The 9,339-nt window shown below is 41.3% G+C and overlaps 1 non-coding gene across 1 annotated transcript; it reads left to right on the forward strand.

The window, feature by feature from the left end:
* The first annotated feature begins 385 nt into the window (after positions 1–385).
* Trnas-cga (transfer RNA serine (anticodon CGA)) lies at positions 386–460 on the forward strand. Its single transcript has one exon. It is a non-coding gene; the product is annotated as a tRNA-Ser (tRNA).
* The last annotated feature ends 8,879 nt before the right edge of the window (positions 461–9,339 follow it).

Consider the following 9,339-nt stretch of genomic DNA (forward strand, 5'->3'; position numbering starts at 1 on the left):
AGGCAAAAGCATATCTCGTGAAACTACAAAGCAAACAGCAGCAGAACCATGCACTTCAGCATCGACAGCAACATTCTAGGACGAAATTTTAGCTCTACAGCGGAGTGTGCGCTGATATGAAACTTCATGGCAGATTAAAACTGTGTGCCGGACCGAGACTCGAACTCCGGACCTTTGCCTTTCACAGGCAAGTGCTCTACCGACTGAGCTACCCAAGCACTACTCACGCCCCGTTCTCGCAGCTTTAATTCCGCCAGTAACTCGTCTGCTACCTTCCAATCTTCACAGAAGCTCTCCTGCGAACCTTGCAGAACTAGCACTCCTGTAAGAAAGGATATTGCGGAGACATGGCTTAGCCACAGCTGTGAGGACGGGGAATGAGTCGTGCTTGGGTAGCTCAGTCGGTAGAGCACTTGTCCCCGAAAGGCAAAGGTCCCGAGTTCGAGTCTCGGTCCGGCACACAGTTTTAATCTGCCAGGAAGTTTCATCAGCAACATTGTACATCACAGCAGACACTACAACAACTGAGTTCCAGTACACCATGCTCAGAGGAAAAGTCTTGTTCCTCGTGGAACATTCAGGTCAGTCAGTTCAGTATTGAAAAATGTGCAAGTGGCCCATCGTTTGACGCTTATACCAAACAGGTACTACGCCGACAACGTACACAGTCGTGAGTCATACACGACACACAATACATACAGACCGTCGGTGCATTTTAAGACTCAATACACTGTGTATGACAAACTGTGACAGATAAGCTACTGTATGCGAATATAGTGTGCTGATCTGACAGTTCATGGGTCTCACGCACATATTTAGTATCAAAAGTTTGGTACTGACTTTTTGGGGACTATCGGGCTCTGAATGCAGGCACAATACCAGATAGATATCCAGTCCTCATTATAAGACTTTTCCCATGCATTGGCGGACGCCATCATTTTCAACGTAATAGCCAGCGAGAAAGCATATTTGCAGATTCTTATGGTGAACAAAGATGCACCAAGAATGGCTGTCATCAGTCCGTTTTTTCATGCCGTACAGGTTAAAAAATGCTGCACAAACCTGGCAGTGCTTCACTGGCAAGCTATTACTACAATTTACATTTTGCATTTCTTACCTACATGACATCATAATTTTCTCAACTTCGTCGGATGAACACGAGGAACACCTCTGCACTTATTTAATATGCTAGACCAGCGCAGCGAGGTAATAAATGAAGTAAAGTGCAGCTCTGACAACGTGAAGTCATTTACCTAGGCCATCTAGGGAATTGGCCAAGCCTCCACCCCACGCTGGAGCGTACTGAACTTTCGTAAGAACTGCCTAGACGCTCCAGTTACCATGGACTGAGAAGACTTTTAGGGACAGCGAACTTCTACAGGTATCACTAACCTCAGACAGCAGCACTACTGATACCACTCAGTGAAGTCCTCACAGGAAATAAAAAGTAGAGATAACCGCTGAGTTGGTCAAGCGATCTAACATGCGCTTGATGACATCAAGCTATGCTTACAACATTCAGTCACATTAGCACACCCCGTACTGGACGTTCATCTCTCCATCACAGCTGGTGAGAGTGATGCCGCAGAAAATCGTACATGTAAAGTAACAAACACTATGGTTTCTTTCACTGAAGCACGCACAAGCGCGACTAAATTGCTCGCATTCGATCCCCAGTTGTTAGCACTATATGGAGTGGTACGCCACTTGACGGCCGAAGTGAAAGGTAGAAAGATTACTATATTTACAGACCACTCCCCTCTAACAGAAGCTATTAGAGAACCAGGCAGTGACTGTTAACCAAGACGATATCGACATCTTGACTATGTCAGTCGGTGGACAACTTGTAACATCGGAATTGCATATTCTCCTACTTCCATCTTTTGTACTATAAATTTTTTCCTTATTTTGTTACCTGATGATATGACATTTCTGTGTCTTTATATATTGTAATTGTTTTGCTAGTTGTATATATATTTATGCATATACGTCGATGTATAATTGGTTTGTTTTGTAAATATTATTTGCATTTTTACGCTGCGTCTTGACTAGGGAAAACTATGCTATCGAACGATTACATCGATAGGTCGTGTGGAGAACCAAAGTGTTTAGGATCTTTGGTAGTGTTAACTCTGCCGTGTGGAGCGCCGGCAGAGGAGAGTGTGGCTGGAGTAGGGCGTTGGAGCAGGCGTGTTGTGTGACGCTCCCGCGAGTTGCCCCGCTTTCGGGGTTTGGCAACATTTAATTGAGCCGGCCGAAGTGGCCGTGCGGTTAAAGGCGCTGCAGTCTGGAACCCCAAGACCGCTACGGTCGCAGGTTCGAATCCTGCCTCGGGCATGGATGTTTGTGATGTCCTTAGGTTAGTTAGGTTTAACTAGTTCTAAGTTCTAGGGGACTGATGACCTCAGCAGTTGAGTCCCATAGTGCTCAGAACCATTTTTTTGAACATTTAATTGTGCTTCACTTGCTATGATACTTTCTGACACGGTTTCGCGGACGGGAAGCATTAGCTGGCGCACATCAAGAGCCCGTTTCGCCTGGTGACAGTGTCGAGAAGAAGGCGCGCCAACATCCAGCTTCTGCAACAGCGACGGCCGACAATGAGTGACTGCCGCCACCTCCTCGACCGACGACTTCTATCCTTCAATCAACCAACAAGGAAGACTGGAAGCACGTAAAGTTTTAGAACTCTATGGCAGGCCTGGGCTCTTAAAATTGTTCCATTTGCCTCACAAAATTACAGCAACTTAGCATGAACCTTTGTTGCTCATTGTCCCAATTGCATTACCAAGCAGGGTCCCTTCCTTTTCCGGAATGAACCCGAGTGTCGTTGAAATTCAAACGACAGCATTAAAGTAATATCATTAGATTTCACTGCTTTAATTTCAAAGTTCAGTTGAGGTATTCATAGCCGGCTACAATATTTAGATTACACAAGCACAAATTAAGAGTGCGAGTTTTGTTACCATATTTTAGCACACCTGTGACTGCAGCTCAGCTTGGTACATACTCAATTTTACTATTGTTAATTGTTCAGAATCATTTAATTAAGTTCAAAGTTAAATCTCTTATTTCTAAATTGTGTAGATTCAAGTTGCTTTTGAAATAATTGTTGAGGTAGCCCAAGAGTACCCTTATTTTATTGAATTTCGTAGTGCTTCAGAAACGAAGTTCACTATTAACTTCAGTCACTAAGTTAACTTTCAATTTTCCGGTTTTATTAATTCTTTTGCTAAACTGAGTCAGAGTGTAGCGAAATTTATTGCTTCTGACAAACATTCAGTTTTCACACAACACGTGTCAACCTTCAGTTGCCACGCTTTTGGTGCTAATTATATGTGCAATAACCTTTCTTTTTCAGTTATTATAGTAGTTGTCCATAGGACTGGCGACCATAATTTTCCCCATATCTCAAATATCTTATTAACACCAGTTAATTGTTAACGTAACGACCGCACATTTACTTTGTTTATTAACTTTACCCCTTTTCAAAATTAATTTCCACCAGTTTCATTTGCATTTTTCCTTTCATTTAGATGTAACCCTTTCCTCCCTCTTTACCGACAGAATAACTTCGGTGACGATTGCTTTTCCCAAATTTCCATTAGGTACACGCGGTTTAATTTTTGCTGTCAGTAGGGTCGATCATTGAGGGGGAGGTTACAAACAGCAAATCAGAGGAGCAGAAAACGTTTGTGTTCGGCTATCCGTCATGAATCAATGCATTGTCCGCAAATGTACATTATGAGGAACTCCCAGCCACACGGGAATAAGTCACAAATTCAAGTACTTTTGCACAACGTGAATACCAGCCTAAAGTTAGAGCGTTGTTTGCTGTTCAAGTATCGCTTGCTCTCCAGCTCGGAAAAGCAAATTCAGTGCTATATTTTTCAGGGCAGGGTCCGCCCACTGGTTCCTTCGCCTATCTGGAAATGTGTCTTTGACGGCTTACGCTGATTAATTGAACCGGCTTTAAAAGCCTAAACCAAATTCCGTTTCTTGTAGCCAGAAGTAAAAATAAACTGTAAGCAGTAGACATAAACATGCGAGGAAAATTTTATATCCCTGGAGGCAGACTACAATACGTTCACTTGGACTTGCTTGTGCGCCTTCCGGAGTCAAATGGTTATAAATTCACGATCGTGTATACGGTGCGTGGAGGCAATACCATTGACAGACATTACTGCGGAATCAACAGCTACAGAATTCGTACAGTTGCGGATTTCTCGATCTGTTTGCCAGGATGTGATTACCACTGACCAGGGCCGTCAGTATGAGTCGGCGCTGCTCACCGTTCTGTGAGGGCTTTGTACTGTCAGGCGCTTTCACGCCACCGCCTACCACTCCCAATGCAGTGGGCTGGTAGAGGGGTGGCATCACAATTAGGCAACTTTAATATGCCACGGGTGACTATAGTGTGACCACTTCTTTTCGTGAGGTTTGGTAGAGGCATTTCAGCCCAAAGAGGACTTGCAGGAATCGCCAGAAAAAGTCTTGTACGGCGAACCTTTTCATCTCTTGACAGAATTAGTGGGACCTGTTGAACCCCCTATCGCTTAAGAGTTACCAGAACTCGTCATCAGAGTATGAAAACACATGACACGGATCAGCACATCTCCATCAAATCCACATAGTACACCAAAAGCTTTCGTATATAAATCCCTCACACATTGCGACCATGAGATGTTAACAGGCGACACTAGAAGACCGACACTGCAGCCGCCATAGATTACATTAGATCAGATTAGATTAATACTTGTTCCATAGATCATGAATACGACACTTCGTAATGATGTGGAACGTGTCAATTTAATAAAAGACGTCTGTACAACATTTCACATTACACAAAATATTGCATGACACTAATGTTTAAGTTGGTTTTTCTTCCTTAATTTATATCTAAAAATTCAGCCAATGAGTAGAAGGAGTTGTCATCTAGAAATTCTTTTCATTTATTTTTAAATGTTGGTTGGTTATCTGTCAGGCTTTTGATGCTGTTTGGTAGGTGACCAAAGACTTTTATGGCAGCATAATTTACCCCTTTCTGTGCCAAAGTCAGATTTAACCCTGCATAGTGAAGATCATCCTTTCTCCTGGTGTTATAGCTATGCACACTGCTATTACTTTTGAACTGGGTTGGATTATTAACAACAAATCTCATAAGTGAATATATATACTGTGAGGTTATTGTGAGGGTCCCTAGATCCTAAAATAGATGTCTGCAGGATGACCGTGGGTGGGCTCCAGCAATTGTTCTGATTACACGTTTTTGAGCAATGAATACTTTTCTACTCAACGATGAATTACCCCAGAATATGATGCCATACGAAAGCAGTGAATGAAAGTAGGCATAGTAAGCTAATTTACTGAGATTCTTATCACCAAAATTTGCAATAATCCTAATAGCATACGTAGCTGAACTCAGATGTTTCAGCATACCACCAATGTGTCACATCCAGTTTAACCTCTCATCAATGGACACACCTAAAAATTTTGAAAATTCTACCTTAGCTACAGACTTCTGTTCGAAGTCTATATTTATTACTGGAGTTGTGCCATTTACTGTACGGAACTGTATATACTGTGTTTTATCAAAATTTGAAGAGAGTCTGTTTGCTGAGAACCACTTAATAATTTTGTGAAAAACATCATTTACAGTTATATCACTTAGATCTTGGTTTAGGGATGTTATTACTATACTTCTATCATCAGCAAAAAGAACTAACCTTGCATCTTCATCAATGTGGAATGGTAAGTCATTAATGTGTATCAAGAACAGTAAAGGGCCTAAGACCGAACCCTGTGGGACCCTGTACTTGATAGCCCCCCAGTTTGAGGAATCACCTGTTGTTTTAACATTACATGAACCACTTATTTCAACTTTCTGCATTCTTCCAGTTAAGTATGAATTAAACCATTTGTGCACTGCCCCCCTCAAACCATAATGATGTAACTTTTCTGAAAGAATTCCGTGATTTACACAATCAAAGGCCTTTGAGAGATCACAAAAAATACCAATGGGTGATGTCCGGTTATTCAGAGCATTTAATATTTAATCAGTGAAAGAGTATATAGCATTTTCTGCTGAAAAGCATTTCTGAAAACCAAACTAACATTATTTTAGTACTTTATTTTTACAAATACGGGAGGCTACTCTTGAATACATTACTTTCTCAAAAATTTTTGATAGAGCTGTCAGAAGAGAGATTGGGCGGTAGTTGTTGACATCCGGCATATCCCCCATTTTATGCAATGGTTTTACAATGCCATATTTCAGTCTATCGGGGAAAACACCCTGCTCCAAAAAAGCTATTACATACGTGGCTGAGAATCCTACTTATCTGTGGGGAACAAGCTTTGAGTACCTTGCTGGAAATGCCATCAATTCCGTAAGAGCTTTTACTTTTCAGTGGGTTTATTATTTTACTGATTTCAGTGGAAGAGGTTGGTGGAAATAAAGTTGTTTCAAATTGCACAGGTATGGCCTCTTCTATTAGTAGCCTTGCCTCTTCTAGTGAAGATCTAGATCCTATTTTCTCCACAACATTTAAAAAATGATTATTGAGAATATTTTCAATTTCTGATTGTTTGTTAGTACACTTGTCATTCAGTTTTATGGCACTAAAGTCTTCCTGTGCTCTTGGTTGCCCTGTTTCCATTTCAATAATATTCCAAATTGCTTTAATTTTATTATCAGAATTGCTGATCTCAGACATGATACACATGCTTCTTGACTTTTTAATAACTTTTCTTAGTACTGCACAATAGTTTTTATAGTATTGGACAATTTCGGGGTCAGTACTTCCTCTTCTGTTAGATACAGTTCTCTTTTACGGTTGCAAGATATTCTTATTCCTTTAGTTAGCCAAGGTTTTTTATATGTTTGCTTGGAATTATGTTTAACTATTTTCTTGGGAAAACAATTTTCAAATACCCTTAAAAATGTATCGTGAAATAAGTTATATTTCAAGTTTGCATCGGGTTCATTATACACTTCATCCCAGTCTAGCTGCTGTACGCTTCCCCTAAAGTTTGCAATATTTATATTGTTAATTGAGCGCACTGCTTTGAAATTCTGATTTTATATACTGCATGGAGCTATGTCATGTACTGTAACTAGCTGTGCACCATGATCTGAAAGACCATTCTCAACCGGATAAGCATTTATGTCCTTAAGATTATCTTGGTCTATAAAATAGTTATCTATCAATGTCCTGCTGTTCTTTGTTATCCGAGTAGGAAAATCAATGACGGAGCTCAAATTGAAAGAACTGAGTAATACTACAAGGTCATCCTTCCTATTACTCTCTTTCAGGGAATCAACATTGAAATCCCCACAAATGATAATTTGCTTCCCCCTGTCTGACAGATAGCACAACAAAGCATCCAAGTTTTCTAGAAATAGCTGGAAATTCCCTGAGGGGGACCTATACACTGTTACAATTATGAAAGTGCCATCATTTAGTTTTAGTTCAGTGGCACATGCTTCCATACGTTGCTCTACACAAATTTTTTTAGTTTCTAAATTTTTTACGCTGTGGAAGCTTTTGACATATATTGCAACTCCTCCTCTCATCATATTATCTCTACTTACATGTGCAGCTATTTTGTACCCATTGATGCTAACCTTTTGCATATCAGTGACAATTTGATGCTCAGACAGGCATAGTACATCTATTACATTCTCAGCTTCTATATCTTCTAAACAAAGCAGAAGCTCATGAGTTTTATTCTTCAATCCCCAATATTTTGATGAAATATACTAACATTATTTTTCACTTTACTTTTTTGAGTATCTTGAACTTTTTTAACATCTTTAGTACTTGCCTGGCTCAGTTTCCTACTGGACACTAATCTTACACTGAAAAAGAGTTTCCACCATGAGATGTAGTTCCTCCCCCCTTTAAATTTCCTGCTATCAGCCGAGCCAGTTTACCCTTCCCTTCCCTCCAGGGCCACACGAAGTTCTCCAAAAGGATGGAAACACCTTTATTATTTTATTGTTCGACAAGCCTAAAACGGTCTCCACTCATTGCTTGAAGCCAGCTTGGATCCTCAATGACGATCCACACACACACACACACACACACGACAGATACTACGGCAAACACACAGGGGGCGCCTCAACTCTCTTCTCCACATTGGATCGTACAACACACATTGACTCGAGCTGCGTCGAAAGCCATGCGTCCGGACGACGAAGAGCGCTCCTGTTCCGGCTTCATCCACCGTGCACCGCTGCACTTCACAAAATTACATTCCAGGCTGAATGAAGGTAACGTGCTTTCCACTCAACCGTATTCCGTACAACCGTGGGTAGGGGAGGAGGAGGCGTGCGTAGCCTCCGTGGGGACTGCAGACTGCGAAGCAGTCAGAAAACATTACAAATGTACACCACCTTTCAAACTAACTTCTCTGACGTCCGCATGAGGCGGTTTAAGATAGACATTCTTTGCTTCTGGCAGTCTGTGTCTGACTACTGAGCTACAAATATGTGCTTTGCAATGGTACAGTGTTATTAGCACTAAAGTGTCTTTTCTCAAGCATAGTTACCGTTCACATTCTTCTGTTTACTTCCTTACGGCTGTAACAACACACTTACTTTGCTTTCTAATCTCCGGCAGAGGACTACCAAGTGAGATATGACCACGCTAAAAAGACTGAATAACCAACGACACCATGATGTCCTATGTGTCGGGGTGTGGAATGTCAGAAGTTTGAACGAATTATGGAAGCCAAAAATGTGAAAACCTGGAAAGATAAACGCTAAGGCTAAATCTAAATAGAGTGGGAGTAAATAAACTGAAATGGAACGAGGACAAGGATTTCTGGTTGGATGACTGTAGAGTAATATCACAACAGCAGAAAATGGTATTACTGGAGTAGGGTCCGTTATGAATAGGAACATATGGTAGAACGTGAGCTACTGTGAACAGTTCAGTGATACGGCTATTCTGATAAGAATCTATGGAAAACCAACACAGACAGCGATAGTTCAGGTCTACACGCCGACGTCGCAAGCCGAAGACGAAGGAAAAAAAAAGGTTCAAAATGTATGTGAATTCCTAAGGGAACAAACTTCTGAGGTTATCGATCCCTTACATTTACACACTACTTAAACTAACTTATGCTAAGAACAACACACACACCCATGCCCGAAGGAGGACTCGAACTTCCGGCGGGATGGGTCGCGCAATCCGTGAAATGACGCCTCAAACCGCGCGGCTATACCGCGCGGCCCGAAGACGAAGAGGTACAGGAAATAAATAACGATATTGAAAGGGTAATGAAGTATGAAATATGTTGCTAATGGTTCGACGTGACGGACACCGCCGATCT

This window comes from Schistocerca serialis, chromosome 6, assembly GCF_023864345.2.
Source record: "Schistocerca serialis cubense isolate TAMUIC-IGC-003099 chromosome 6, iqSchSeri2.2, whole genome shotgun sequence".
Lineage (NCBI taxonomy): Eukaryota > Metazoa > Arthropoda > Insecta > Orthoptera > Acrididae > Schistocerca > Schistocerca serialis.